Raw genomic sequence first — 13,330 nt, forward strand, 5'->3', positions numbered from 1 at the left:
TGAAAAAATAAACTAAACGAATGTTGAATGATATGAGGTGTGTGGGAAAGAGTGGGTTCCACGGGTTGTTTTCTATTAATCTATTGACTTTTATCTTTCTGTGAAAATGTTGAGCTCACATCTTCTATGACCAAATGGACATGTAGAAACTGTTATAGATATACGAGGAATTAGTAACCTCGTCTACATCTTATAGTTGGAATGGACGAAAATGTCAACAAAAAATGGGAGAAAAATAAATGAATATTTGTTTTTGCAATGAAACCTTGCACTAGTATGATGTGTTAATGCATTTTTTAATGTAGTCCATGTCGTAATGTGTTGTAATCTTGTCCATTACAGATTGGCCGTTGTGTATTAATGATTTGCCCCTCCCCCCACTGTCCTCTCATGAATGCCCTGATGAAGGTGCGGCAGTAGATCTGGCCGGGCACCGAAACGCGCGTTGGCGTTGTTTATCCTTGTCCTGTTTCTACCAACTGGGGTCTTCAGCTCTGCACTGAGAAGACTCTACAGGATCAAGTCCATTTTTCTCTCTGGAATCATCTAGAGGAGGGTGTATGACTGTGAAGTGTGTGGATTTAGGCGAATGTACACTGAATGAGTGAATTGTGAATGTATAGAGTGTGGGGTATAGGGGTTGTTTTATAGACCTTATGAAAATATAGTGTGTATTGTATATCTCTGTTTTTAAGTGTAATTTTCTAAAGGTATAAGATGAAAATATTTATCAAAAGTTTAAATATATAAAAAATAAACAAAATAATAAATAAAAAGACTCTATATCTAAGACTACTATTTGGCTGAATCTGTGTTTTGGTTTCTGAATACTGTGAGCTCAACTTTGCTTAATATATTTGATGGACTCTGAGTGAGCCATAGTCTTATTTTGTTTGGCAGATATTTTTTCTGATTGTTGTTCTGATTTTCCCCTGCCTGTCTGCCATATATCAGTTCCTTGGGGGGCCCCTCTTGTATTGGATACTTTACCCAGCATTGTGCTGTGGGGTGTGTGCTTGTCTGCTACCCGTTAAGTGGAACCCATGACCATACCTGTGATTTGAATGTGGAAAGTGTGTTGGACAATATATTCCTTTTGTAAAGTGTGAGTGAGATTGATTGTAATTAATTGACCATAACTAGACCTTTCTCCTTTTTTTCTTTTTTTCTTTTTTTTTTCCCCCACTTACTGAAAAGATGGAGAGTATCAAGACCTTCGGGTTTACAGACGATGACTTCGCCCGAATGATTGGTGCTACGGAAGGCGCTGTCAGTCGTTTTATCCTTCCTAAAGGAATTGAGGGCGAATGGAATAAACTTTTGAACCTCAAAAAGAAAGCGATTCGTACTGAGGCGCACGCTAAATTTATGCTTGATTACCTCAAAGCAGGCACTATTCCAATTGGCCTTAGAGTGAGAAATATCCCTGGGTTGTTCGTGGAGCTACGCCATTTTCTAGAGAAATGGGCACTGATATCTAATAGGTGCTCGCGCGACTATATGATGTTGATTATAGAGACTGCCTGTGAGGTTTTGGCCACTCTAGCGAAAGAGATCGATGAACTTGAGGAGAAATTAAAGAAAGAAAATCAAGTAGATCTGAGCAAACAAAAACTAGAGGAGATCAGTTTGGAGATTGATTCGTTTGCGGAGTATCTGCTGAAACGAAAGTTGGACAAATTTAAAAAAGATGTTAGGCTATTTTCACAAGAGAGGACATATCCCTATCTATCACCTCAATATTACACCAATGCCGACAATGGAGATAGTTATCAGGGATACCCCAGAGGTGGAAATAGGAGAGTTCAAACCTTCTCTGATACCACGGACTCTGATGGGGAGGGTGTGACAAATAGTGATCCTAACTACAATGGAGGATTCCATCAACGTCCTGATTCATTTGATAGATCTAATGGTCAGGATCATTTTTTATCCAACCGCAGAGGCAGCTCCAGATCACGGATTCGGACATTTCAAGCACCAAATTTTCATCAAGGCCAAGGCCAGGGACCTCCTCAGAGGTATATCCAGACCCGGAATACACAATATGGGAGAAGGTAAAGGATATTCCTGTATTTAATCTATCTGAAAGTCAGATATCAGAGGATTCCATGGCTCTCTTATCTCATGGCCTATCTTTTGTCCCTGTAGTGAGCCTTAATCGGTTTGAATTAATGAAGGACATCCATGCGTTCTTCAGGAAGGTTCGACTGAAAAAATTATTTTCCTCCAGACCTGTCCTTGAGGAATCTGACAATGCCTCCGGTCTGAAACCCCCTTCTAATTTTACGCCCAGCTTAGATGTCCTTTGTCCCGAAGTGGGAGTGTTTGAGAGGGTGGTGATTAAGAAACTTGACAAACTATTGAAATATGTCCCTCATCCTGGTTTCAATCTTCTGAGGGATGAGAGTTTGGCCCTTAAGGAATTAGGTGAAAACCACGAACTTACCATCAAGCCTGGTGATAAAGGCGGGGGTATCGCGGTATTTAGGACAAGCACCTATATTAATAAAATGAACACTCTTTTGTCCTCTGATATGCACTACCATCGCATTATGAGATGCCCCGAACAGGCTCTGAAACAACGAATCTTAGATTTGGTGACATCTGCTGTAGACGATGGTCTAATCTGTACAGATGAAGCTGAATATTTGACCCCCTCTTATACCAGGATGCCGGTTATCTATGGTCTCCCTAAGGTACACAAGGACTGTGCTGACCCACCGATGTGTCCTATTGTGTCAACCATTGGGTCAGCCACAGAACCCTTGTCTAAATACATCGACACCTTTTTGAAACCTCTAGTTTGTAAGCTCAGGTCATATATCAGGGACACGGGTCACTTTATCTCTAAAATAGAGAAAATATCTTTTGACCCTGAAACCGAGATACTTGTGACGATGGATTTAGAATCCTTATATTCTAATATCCCCCAAGAAGGGGCGCTGACTGTCCTTGAGGAGATACTGAACAGACAGACTGACCTCCCCAATGTCACAGTCATTTTGGACTTCCTGAAAATTGTGTTGGAAGAGAACTACTTTGAGTTCGATAAACAATACTTCCACCAAGTGAAGGGAGTAATTATGGGGGCGGCATGTGCTCCAAGCATAGCATGCTTATATATGGGTCATTTCGAGGAAATGAACATATATAATGAGGTGGCTCCCTTCTTTGAGAATGTGTGGGCCTGGTCCCGCTTCATTGATGATATTTTCTTCATCTGGAGCGGTGACCAGGCCCTCCTGGACGAATTTGTTGCCTGGATTAATTCTGCGGACTCTAATCTTCGTTTTACAGCCAACGTAAGCAGGGACAAAGTGGAGTTTCTTGATGTGTGGGTCAGACATGAGGAAGGTTCTCTCTTTGTGTCTCTATATACGAAACCCACTGCAAAAAACACATTGCTTGAGTACGGGAGTTTTCATCCCCGGTGCCAGAAAGATTCAATCCCGTTTAGTCAATTTCTCAGACTGAGAAGGAATTGTTCTAGGTTAGGAGATTTTCTCCAGCAATCTGATGCCCTCAAATCTAAATTATTGAAACGGGGATACCCACGTCGCCTCATTAGAGATTCATTCAAACGGGCAAGATACTTCAACAGAAACAGCATGTTTCAAGACCAGCATCGAGCTAATGTACAACGACTGGTATGTATTACCAAACACTCCAGTGCCAACAACAAACTTAGACAAGCAGTGAACTCAGCTTGGCACATCCTGAATTCCAACAATCAGGTGGAATCCATCGAGAAACCCATATTTGCGTTTAGACACAATAAGAATCTCCGCAACCATTTGGTATGCGGGAAAGTGATCACTAATGGAAAATTAAAACAGACTGGAGTTTTTGGCCTACCCCCGATAGAGGGCAACCATCGTTGTGGAAACTGCCATGCTTGCGACCACGCCATTACAGGTAGCAACATCACTATTGGGAATTGCTACATCAAATTGAGCAGTTTAAGCAATTGCCGCTCATCGAATATCATCTACGTGATCATATGTCCGTGTGGGTCTCCCTATGTAGGAGAGACAGGGCGAGAGTGCCGCACAAGGATAGGCAAGCACAAATCGAATATCCGGAATGCCAAAAGTGGGGCTCCATTGGTATCTCACTGGATAACAGCAAAACACATGGAAAGGGACCTCAAATGGACCATCCTTGAGAAAATCCGTGATGTGCCGGGCAAGGATGGCACCAATGTCAGGAAAAAAAGAGAGGTATTCTGGATCTTTCTCTTAGACTCTGTCAAATCAGGGCTTATTGACCAATGCCCATGGGAGAATGCGATTCTGTAAGCTGCTTGAATTGATTTTTCCCTTCTTCTTTCGTCATCTCCGCCCTCTACATGGGGGCTAGAATTTCTTTCTATCTAGGTAAAAGGATAAAAATGCGGTATATATTTTTTATACACTTTGGGTCCTTATACCCTCCTATGTAAGGGGAGAAACCTGAAGGGACGGATCTTAACAAATATAAAATGTGACTTGTTTTGGGAGGTGAGTAATTCCCTAACACCCCTCTATCAGCTTACCAGTCCATGCCTACAGATGCGTGTTATACGAACTTCCGCCGACCTCTCGATCATTTCTCTCGACCCAAGAGCCTTCTTGGGTCGATCGTGTCTAAACTATGCCGCATGAAAGAAATTTGAAACTGAATCTTTACGTTTCACTGATTCAGCCCGAGCCTATGGCTGATTCGCACGGTTACTGATCCAGCCCTGAGCTGATTGCGCACATGGGCCATGTGACCATTTACCAACAGGTGGACCGCCCGGGAATGTGTGGCCAATCTGCCTTTTAAAATCGGCAGTTCACTACCGGCTTATCTCTTTGAGAGAAGACGGGGTTAGGCTCGAGCCCGCACCATCTGCATTCGTTCGTACTTGAAGGTGAGTTTTATAAAAAAAAAGAGGGAGTCTTACTACGCGAACTTCAGATATGCAGCGGGGATATATGCTATATTGTCTGTCCTAAGGTTGCCTCTGCCCTTAAGGAATTATCTCTCCTTGATTTCATTCTTGAACGCTTTTGTTCGAGTTTTGTCGAAGTTCCATCTTTACTTGTTTGGAAAAGCTTAAGCGCCCTCGAGCTGAAGGCTCACGAGCAATCCCCGGCCCCTCCTCCTCCTCCCTCCCGAGGAAAGCAGCTTGATTCTCTGGGCCCGTGTTGTAGGACTCAGGTTCTGATTTACAACTAAACTTTTCTTCCCTGGCTAGCGAGGCGAGGCGCAGAGGTTTTTTATCAATGTCTTTTTCGAGCTAAAAAAGAAGTCTACTCTCGAGTTTAGCTTTATGTGTTCTTTTCGTTTCCATAGATGATATTGTGAAACCTGTGAACCCTTGACCTCAGCCATCGGGTCACAAAATGAAATCATCCTGAACAGAGTAACTTTGACACCGGGAGATGAAATAATTATGTCTAAATACTCTTGGTAAGCACGTGATTATGTTACTCCGTACCTTGATGTTTGGTTCGCTGTATACATATGTGATGACCGTGTAGCGTTTCTAGTCATAAACGTTTGACCTATTACCATTAAGTAGAGTGTTACATTGTGCCTATGTTCCTGGTTTTGATGGACGAATATTATCCTTTTTTCTGAAAAACGACAAAGTTACCTGAAGCGACGAAGATTTATAAAGATTACTGTTCGCCCTTTCCTTATGCCGATACCTATCAATTCTGTTTTCAAATATTTACACGTGACTCGTTTTCACAGATTTTTTGAGACGCATACCTACAATCTGGATCCTCGCCCTGCTGTAACCCTCTCTCGTAGAGTCTCACGATGGTGTGCATCATTTCTTACCTGGATATCTAAGGTAGTTTTTGATTTTATCTGAAACCAGCCTAAATTAAATTGGCTGACGTTGTGCATGTATTCGTGCGAGTGGACAAGACTTATTTGTCTGACATGTTTGGTCACTCATAGGTTTTTCTGCAGCACAAATTGAGAGAAATTAGAGACACGATAGTCCGATCACGCCTGGAATGTGATTATTGATCGCAGAAAGTTTGAGGGAATTATCCAGTTCTCTACCTAAGAAGGTAAAATATGATGTGAAATGCTCGATGAGCACTAATAAGATACGTGGGATGGGCTGCTGGTGGAGGAGACCACCTTAGGTTAGAGGGTACTTGTTAGAGGCCATTCTACCCCCCTTCTGTTCACTCTGGGTTTACTAGCTTTAAATAGGTAAGATGGGTCTTGAAAGAAAGAAAAAATGAAAAAATAAACTAAACAAATGTTGAATGATATGAGGTGTGTGGGAATGAGTGGGTTCCACGGGTTGTTTTCTATTAATCTATTGACTTTTATCTTTCTGTGCAAATGTTGAGCTCACTTCTTCTATGACCAAATGGACATGTAGAAACTGTTATAGATATACGAGGAATTAGTAACCTCGTCTACATCTTATAGTTGGAATGGACGAAAATGTCAACAAAAAATGGGAGAAAAAGAAATGAATATTTGTTTTTGCAATGAAACCTTGCACTAGTATGATGTGTTAATGCATTTTTTAATGTAGTCCATGTCGTAATGTGTTGTAATCTTGTCCATTACAGATTGGCCGCTGTGTATTAATGATTTGCCCCTCCCCCCACTGTCCTCTCATGAATGCCCTGATGAAGGTGCGGCAGTAGATCTGTCCGGGCACCGAAACGCGCGTTGGCGTTGTTTATCCTTGTCCTGTTTCTACCAACTGGGGTCTTCAGCTCTGCACTGAGAAGACTCTACAGGATCAAGTCCATTTTTCACTCTGGAATCATCTAGAGGAGGGTGTATGAATGTGAAGTGTGTGGATTTAGGCGAATGTAGACTGAATGAGTGAATCTTGAATGTATAGAGTGTGGGGTATAAGGGGTTGTTTTATAGACCTTATGAAAATACTGTACTGCTCATTATACTCTTTCTTAGTGATTTTTGGTGGGATCCAGCCTCATACATAACAGTGTGGTGCCCTCTATGGTCAAGAGGTTCACCACCCCATAAGCTGGTTGACCAAATGATAAAATTGATCACTTTGAAGAGTTGATGGTTCTCCAGACTCTATCTATTGATTGATCCCTACCATATTATCACTGAGTCTTTTGTCCCGTGAGTTTTGGTTCCTTATATTTAACTGTTTTGTAGCACATTTGATACACTCTACCATTAGGAGAAGCGTTGTGTCTTTTCTTTACATTAGGCATTTAAACCTCAAACGTAACCAGGTTAAAAAATAATGTTATGATACTGTGGATAAGCCACACACCTGAATTGGATCTCCAATGAGTCAGTACTTCTAACCATTCTCATAGCGCGCCCTGTGCTCTGATTTGACAGTGATAGAGTGATTGCACCATAGTTTGTACTGCTAATCATTCTCAGCATACGCTACGAATACCCTTTGACGTCGCATCAAAGCTTCCGTTTGACGTCATGTATGGCGCCCTGTACAAAAAATACGCGAATGTTTTTAATTGTTTAAAAACATATTCATGTATTTAATGAACATACTAACAGAAGACTTAATGTAGGATAATTATGGAATCATTTTTTTAAAGTTTTAAAAATCCTATATTACTTCTATATTGTATGAGTGCAGCTGCGTGCCCCTCCGCCTGGTATCCTAGACTCCACCACGCCCAGACCCAGTTCATAAGCACGCGTGATCGTCACCACAAAACCATTACCACGCACATCGCTTTTCCACACATGCTTTTACAACCAGTATGCATTTACCACACATGATAAATGCATAATCTTAATAATGTTTTTTTGTTGGCCAACACGTGTTGTAATGCCTGTGCCTTACATCCTTCAAATTACTTTCTAGCTATACGTGTAACCAAGTCGGAGACCAAGGACAAACACCGTGGTATCTGTGGCACGAAATCTCATCGATCACAGAGAAAATATGCACAGGGTAAAATGAAAGTAACAGGTATAATAAAAATAATGGAGAAAAACTACTTAAATGGCGGTTGGACGGTGTATGTAATCAAAGTTTGGCGCCTCGACACTACATTTCAAATAAATATACATACAATATGAATATTAATATATTACAAAAGTATAGCACCAGATGACACACATGCCCCGGGAAAAGAAAGCGACAAATTTAATACCTAAAATCAGGAGAGGTTTGCTTGGCGAACTTGAAGAAAAAGAAAAAAGTGCACTTGCAAACAAGGCTGCGCATGCGTAGAGAGTACAACTGATGCAGAAAAAAAAAACGGAAAGTTTTACATACTGTCATAGAAATATAGCTCTAAAAATTGCCCCCGTAATTTGCCTCCCCCGAGACCTAATAAACAAAACTGACTTCTAGTTTTTTTTTCACCTTTTCCACCGCTTACAAGTAAGTACTGCACGAGTACCCCACCATTTTTTATTTTATTTAAAATAAAAATTGAGCCTAAACATCTATGTACCATCTCCCTGACCAAGACTATAGGGTCAGAATGTTTCTACCCTGCCCCCTTTCCTTATTTCTCAACTTTGTTTTACTGTTTTCTTGTGACTCGGCTCTTGTGACAAACAAGATGGCTGCCAACATTTCATGTTTTGAAGTATAGACAACCAATCAGCATGCAGCTCTTGCTCGTAATTGTACGTGTTTCCATACGCGTACGCCGCGATTTTCCTTTAAAAAAATAAAAATAAAAAATAGAGCCTAAACATCCATGTACGAACCCCTGAGCAAGCCTAGAGGGTCCGAATGTTTGTAGCCTACCCCCTTCCCTTATTTCTCAACTTTGCTTTACTGTTTTCTTGTGACTCGGTTCTAGCGAGGCACAAGATGGCCACCAACACTTCCTGGTTTCTAGTGTTAACAGACAGTTCACAGCCAATCAGCATGCAGCTCGCGCTCGTAATTGAACGGATTTCCGTACGCGTGCTGAACTCCGTCTCTAGATATCACTATGATTTTACTTGCAATTTTCTTAGAAACTACTGAACGGATTTATACCATTTAACAAAAAGCACAGTCTGTGAACAGAACTCTACCTCTCCTCCAAATTTCGTGTAATTGCGTTCAGCCCTTCGGACTGTAGCCCTGGCTAAACGTCCCTATGGAAAATTGCATGGGAAAACACGTTTTGGGACCCCCTTTTTTCTCGGCCCCCACTTGACGAATCACCCCCAACCTTTCAGGGAAGGAGCGGAACCGAGCAGGCTATTTTCTTGGAGACATTCATGAAGATTTGTCCACCGGCGCCAAAGTTATTCCAAATAGAATGTTGTGGATTTCCTATGGAAACTAGGTCCTAACTATAACTACCTACTGGCGACCGCCAGTAGGTAATATATATATATGTATATACAAGTGTTTAGCACTCCTGCTGAACCACACGCAAGGTGTGCACCCCCCGCAAGTGTCTAATGGGGGTCGCAAAAAGGAAGACCCTCTGACTACCTCGCATCAAGCCTGTAAGGGACAATGCTGTGAATACAGTCCATACTTGCATGGAGCTACGCCCCTACTTCATTGGCGTTTCCTTATCCAGGACAGACGGAAGTGCGAGGAAGGGGGAGAGGAGTGTGAAAGTCATCACCTGAACCCTGAACAAGCGCCACGGCTCCCACCAGACGACATGGCACACCGGCTGCGGACTGAACAAAGAAATTGAGCCGGTAATTGGTATCGCCGCCGGCATGCACATAATACTGCATGCTGGGAAATGCAGTTTACTACCCAAGGCAGAGGCGACTCCATGCTGTGTTTGTCAGGCAACCCACACTACTTTAGAAGGTGGGACGGACAATTGGGAACTGCAAGCAAGAAGAGACACAACTCGACCAGGGGGCATTTGAAAAATGAAAAACCCCCGAAACGCGTCATGCCTATGGTCTGATGAGAAAATAAAAGGTGGATGTTTCACAAGCCCCGTGTGCTGCCTGTTTCTTTCTGCTGGAGGAGACGTCTTGGGCAATATTCAGCGTGTTGCAAGTGTTTAGCACTCGTGCTGAACCAAACGCAAGGTGTGCACCCCCTGCAAGTGTCTAATGGGGGTCGCAAAAAGGAAGACCCTCTGACTACCTCGCATCAAGCCAGTAAGGGACAATGCTGTGAATACAGTCCATACTTGCATGGAGATACGCCTCTACTTCATTGGCGTTTCCTTATCCAGGACAGACGGAAGTGCGAGGAAGGGGGAGAGGAGTGTGAAAGTCATCACCTGAACCCTGAACAAGCGCCACGGCTCCCACCAGACGACATGGCACACCGGCTGCAGACTGGACAAAGAAATTGAGCCGGTAATTGGTATCGCCGCCGGCATGCACATAATACTGCATGCTGGGAAATGCAGTTTACTACCCAAGGCAGAGGCGACTCCATGCCGTGTTTGTCAGGCAACCCACACTACTTTAGAAGGTGGGATGGACAAATGGGAACTGTAAGCAAGAAGAGACACAACTCGACCAGGGGGCATTTGAAAAAGGAAAAACCCCCGAAACGCGTCATGCCCATGGTCTGATGAGAAAATAAAAGGTGGATGTTTCACAAGCCCCGTGTGCTGCCTGTTTCTTTCTGCTGGAGGAGACGTCTTGGGCAATATTCAGCGTGTTGCAAGTGTTTAGCACTCGTGCTGAACCACACGCAAGGTGTGCACCCCCTGCAAGTGTCTAATGGGGGTCGCAAAAAGGAAGACCCTCTGACTACCTCGCATCAAGCCAGTAAGGGACAATGCTGAGAATACAGTCCATACTTGCATGGAGATACGCCTCTACTTCATTGGCGTTTCCTTATCCAGGACAGACGGAAGTGCGAGGAAGGGGGAGAGGAGTGTGAAAGTCATCACCTGAACCCTGAACAAGCGCCACGGCTCCCACCAGACGACATGGCACACCGGCTGCAGACTGGACAAAGAAATTGATCCGGTAATTTGTATCGCCGCCGGCATGCACATAATACTGCATGCTGGGAAATGCAGTTTACTACCCAAGGCAGAGGCGACTCCATGCCGTGTTTGTCAGGCAACCCACACTACTTTAGAAGGTGGGACGGACAAATGGGAACTGTAAGCAAGAAGAGACACAACTCGACCAGGGGGCATTTGAAAAAGGAAAAACCCCCGAAACGCGTCATGCCCATGGTCTGATGAGAAAATAAAAGGTGGATGTTTCACAAGCCCCGTGTGCTGCCTGTTTCTTTCTGCTGGAGGAGACGTCTTGGGCAATATTCAGCGTGTTGCAAGTGTTTAGCACTCGTGCTGAACCACACGCAAGGTGTGCACCCCCCCAAAAGTGTCTAATGGGGGTCGCAAAAAGGAAGACCCTCTGACTACCTCGCATCAAGCCTGTAAGGGACAATGCTGTGAATACAGTCCATACTTGCATGGAGCTACGCCCCTACTTCATTGGCGTTTCCTTATCCAGGACAGACGGAAGTGCGAGGAAGCGGGAGAGGAGTGTGAAAGTCATCACCTGAACCCTGAACAGCGCCACGGCTCCCACCAGACGACATGGCACACCGGCTGCGGACTGAACAAAGAAATTGAGCCGGTAATTGGTATCGCCGCCGGCATGCACATAATACTGCATGCTGGGAAATGCAGTTTACTACCCAAGGCAGAGGCGACTCCATGCCGTGTTTGTCAGGCAACCCACACTACTTTAGAAGGTGGGACGGACAATTGGGAACTGTAAGCAAGAAGAGACACAACTCGACCAGGGGGGCATTTGAAAAAGGAAAAAGCCCCGAAACGCGTCATGCCCATGGTCTGATGAGAAAATAAAAGGTGGATGTTTCACAAGCCCCGTGTGCTGCCTGTTTCTTTCTGCTGGAGGAGACGTCTTGGGCAATATTCAGCGTGTTGCAAGTGTTTAGCACTCGTGCTGAACCACACGCAAGGTGTGCACCCCCCGCAAGTGTCTAATGGGGGTCACAAAAAGGAAGACCCTCTGACTACCTCGCATCAAGCCTGTAAGGGACAATGCTGTGAATACAGTCCATACTTGCATGGAGCTACGCCCCTACTTCATTGGCGTTTCCTTATCCAGGACAGACGGAAGTGCGAGGAAGGGGGAGAGGAGTGTGAAAGTCATCACCTGAACCCTGAACAAGCGCCACGGCTCCCACCAGACGACATGGCACACCGGCTGCGGACTGAACAAAGAAATTGAGCCGGTAATTGGTATCGCCGCCGGCATGCACATAATACTGCATGCTGGGAAATGCAGTTTAGTACCCAAGGCAGAGGCGACTCCATGCCATGTTTGTCAGGCAACCCACACTACTTTAGAAGGTGGGACGGACAATTGGGAACTGTAAGCAAGAAGAGACACAACTCGACCAGGGGGGCATTTGAAAAAGGAAAAACCCCCGAAACGCGTCATGCCCATGGTCTGATGAGAAAATAAAAGGTGGATGTTTCACAAGTACCGTGTGCTGCCTGTTTCTTTCTGCTGGAGGAGACGTCTTGGGCAATATATATATATATATTACCTACTGGCGGTCGCCAGTAGGTATATATAGTTAGGATTTTTTCTCTATGGGATTTTTGAAAATTCTATGTCTAATAACTTTGGCGTTTGTGGACGGAATTGGCGGAAATGTTCAGGAAAATGGCACATTTTGTTTCTGAGCAGCCCCTGAAAATTTGGGGGGGGTTCGTCAAGGGGGGGCCGAGAAAAAAGGGGGGTCCCAAAACGCGTTTTTCCAATGTTAATTTCCATAGGGCGGTTGGCCTCACTTTTAGCCCGAACGGCTGAATGGATTTGCACGAAACTTGGCAAAATTGTAGGGACTGGTAGCCCGATGTGCCTTTGCTAGGTCTCAATATATGTGTTTGTTGTGCCTCTCATCTTAATATTATTACTGTTTCCTTAAGCTTAGAGTGTTATGCCAGCATGTATTCCATGTTCTCTTACCTGTATGATTCCATGTTCTCCATTCTGATCCTGGCGGTTGCTGAGGCAGGATGGTTGGTACTTGTACTGCTGTGCTCCTTGAATAAACTCACCTTAAACCAGCTCCTGGACCACGACTCTTCACTTCATTTTGGCGACGCTTCGGTCTTCCACGTCTTCAAGGAGTTTCTGCTGTTCCTGGAGAGCTGTTCCTCTACGCTTCGTTCCTCTCTGCTGGCTGGCGCTTCCTTTGGACTCTCGCCAAGCGCTTTTCCCTCACAGCGATCACCACTCCTGCTGTTCCAGTAACCGGCAACCCAAGGTACTGCTTTCTCAAAATTTTGGGTTTGTTTGGCCGTTTTGGTCTCGCTGTGCGCTCGAGCATACAGCGCAAGACAGCGCGAGCGTTACGAACGTTCTCAAGCGCCATTCCTTTGTGCCAGCGCGAGAACTCTTCAGCGCGTCTCTCCATTGCTAAGAG

At 44.4% G+C, this 13,330-nt stretch overlaps 1 long non-coding RNA gene across 1 annotated transcript in view; it reads left to right on the top strand.

Annotated features, from left to right (window-relative positions):
• Positions 1–473, top strand: part of LOC144785360 (uncharacterized) — a 284,873-nt gene extending 284,400 nt beyond the window's left edge. The window contains exon 6 of the long non-coding RNA XR_013601840.1: positions 343–473. This is a non-coding gene — a long non-coding RNA (uncharacterized LOC144785360). The remainder of the gene's footprint in view (positions 1–342) is intronic.
• The last annotated feature ends 12,857 nt before the right edge of the window (positions 474–13,330 follow it).

This window comes from Lissotriton helveticus, chromosome 10, assembly GCF_964261635.1.
Source record: "Lissotriton helveticus chromosome 10, aLisHel1.1, whole genome shotgun sequence".
In the NCBI taxonomy this organism is placed as follows: Eukaryota; Metazoa; Chordata; class Amphibia; order Caudata; family Salamandridae; genus Lissotriton; species Lissotriton helveticus.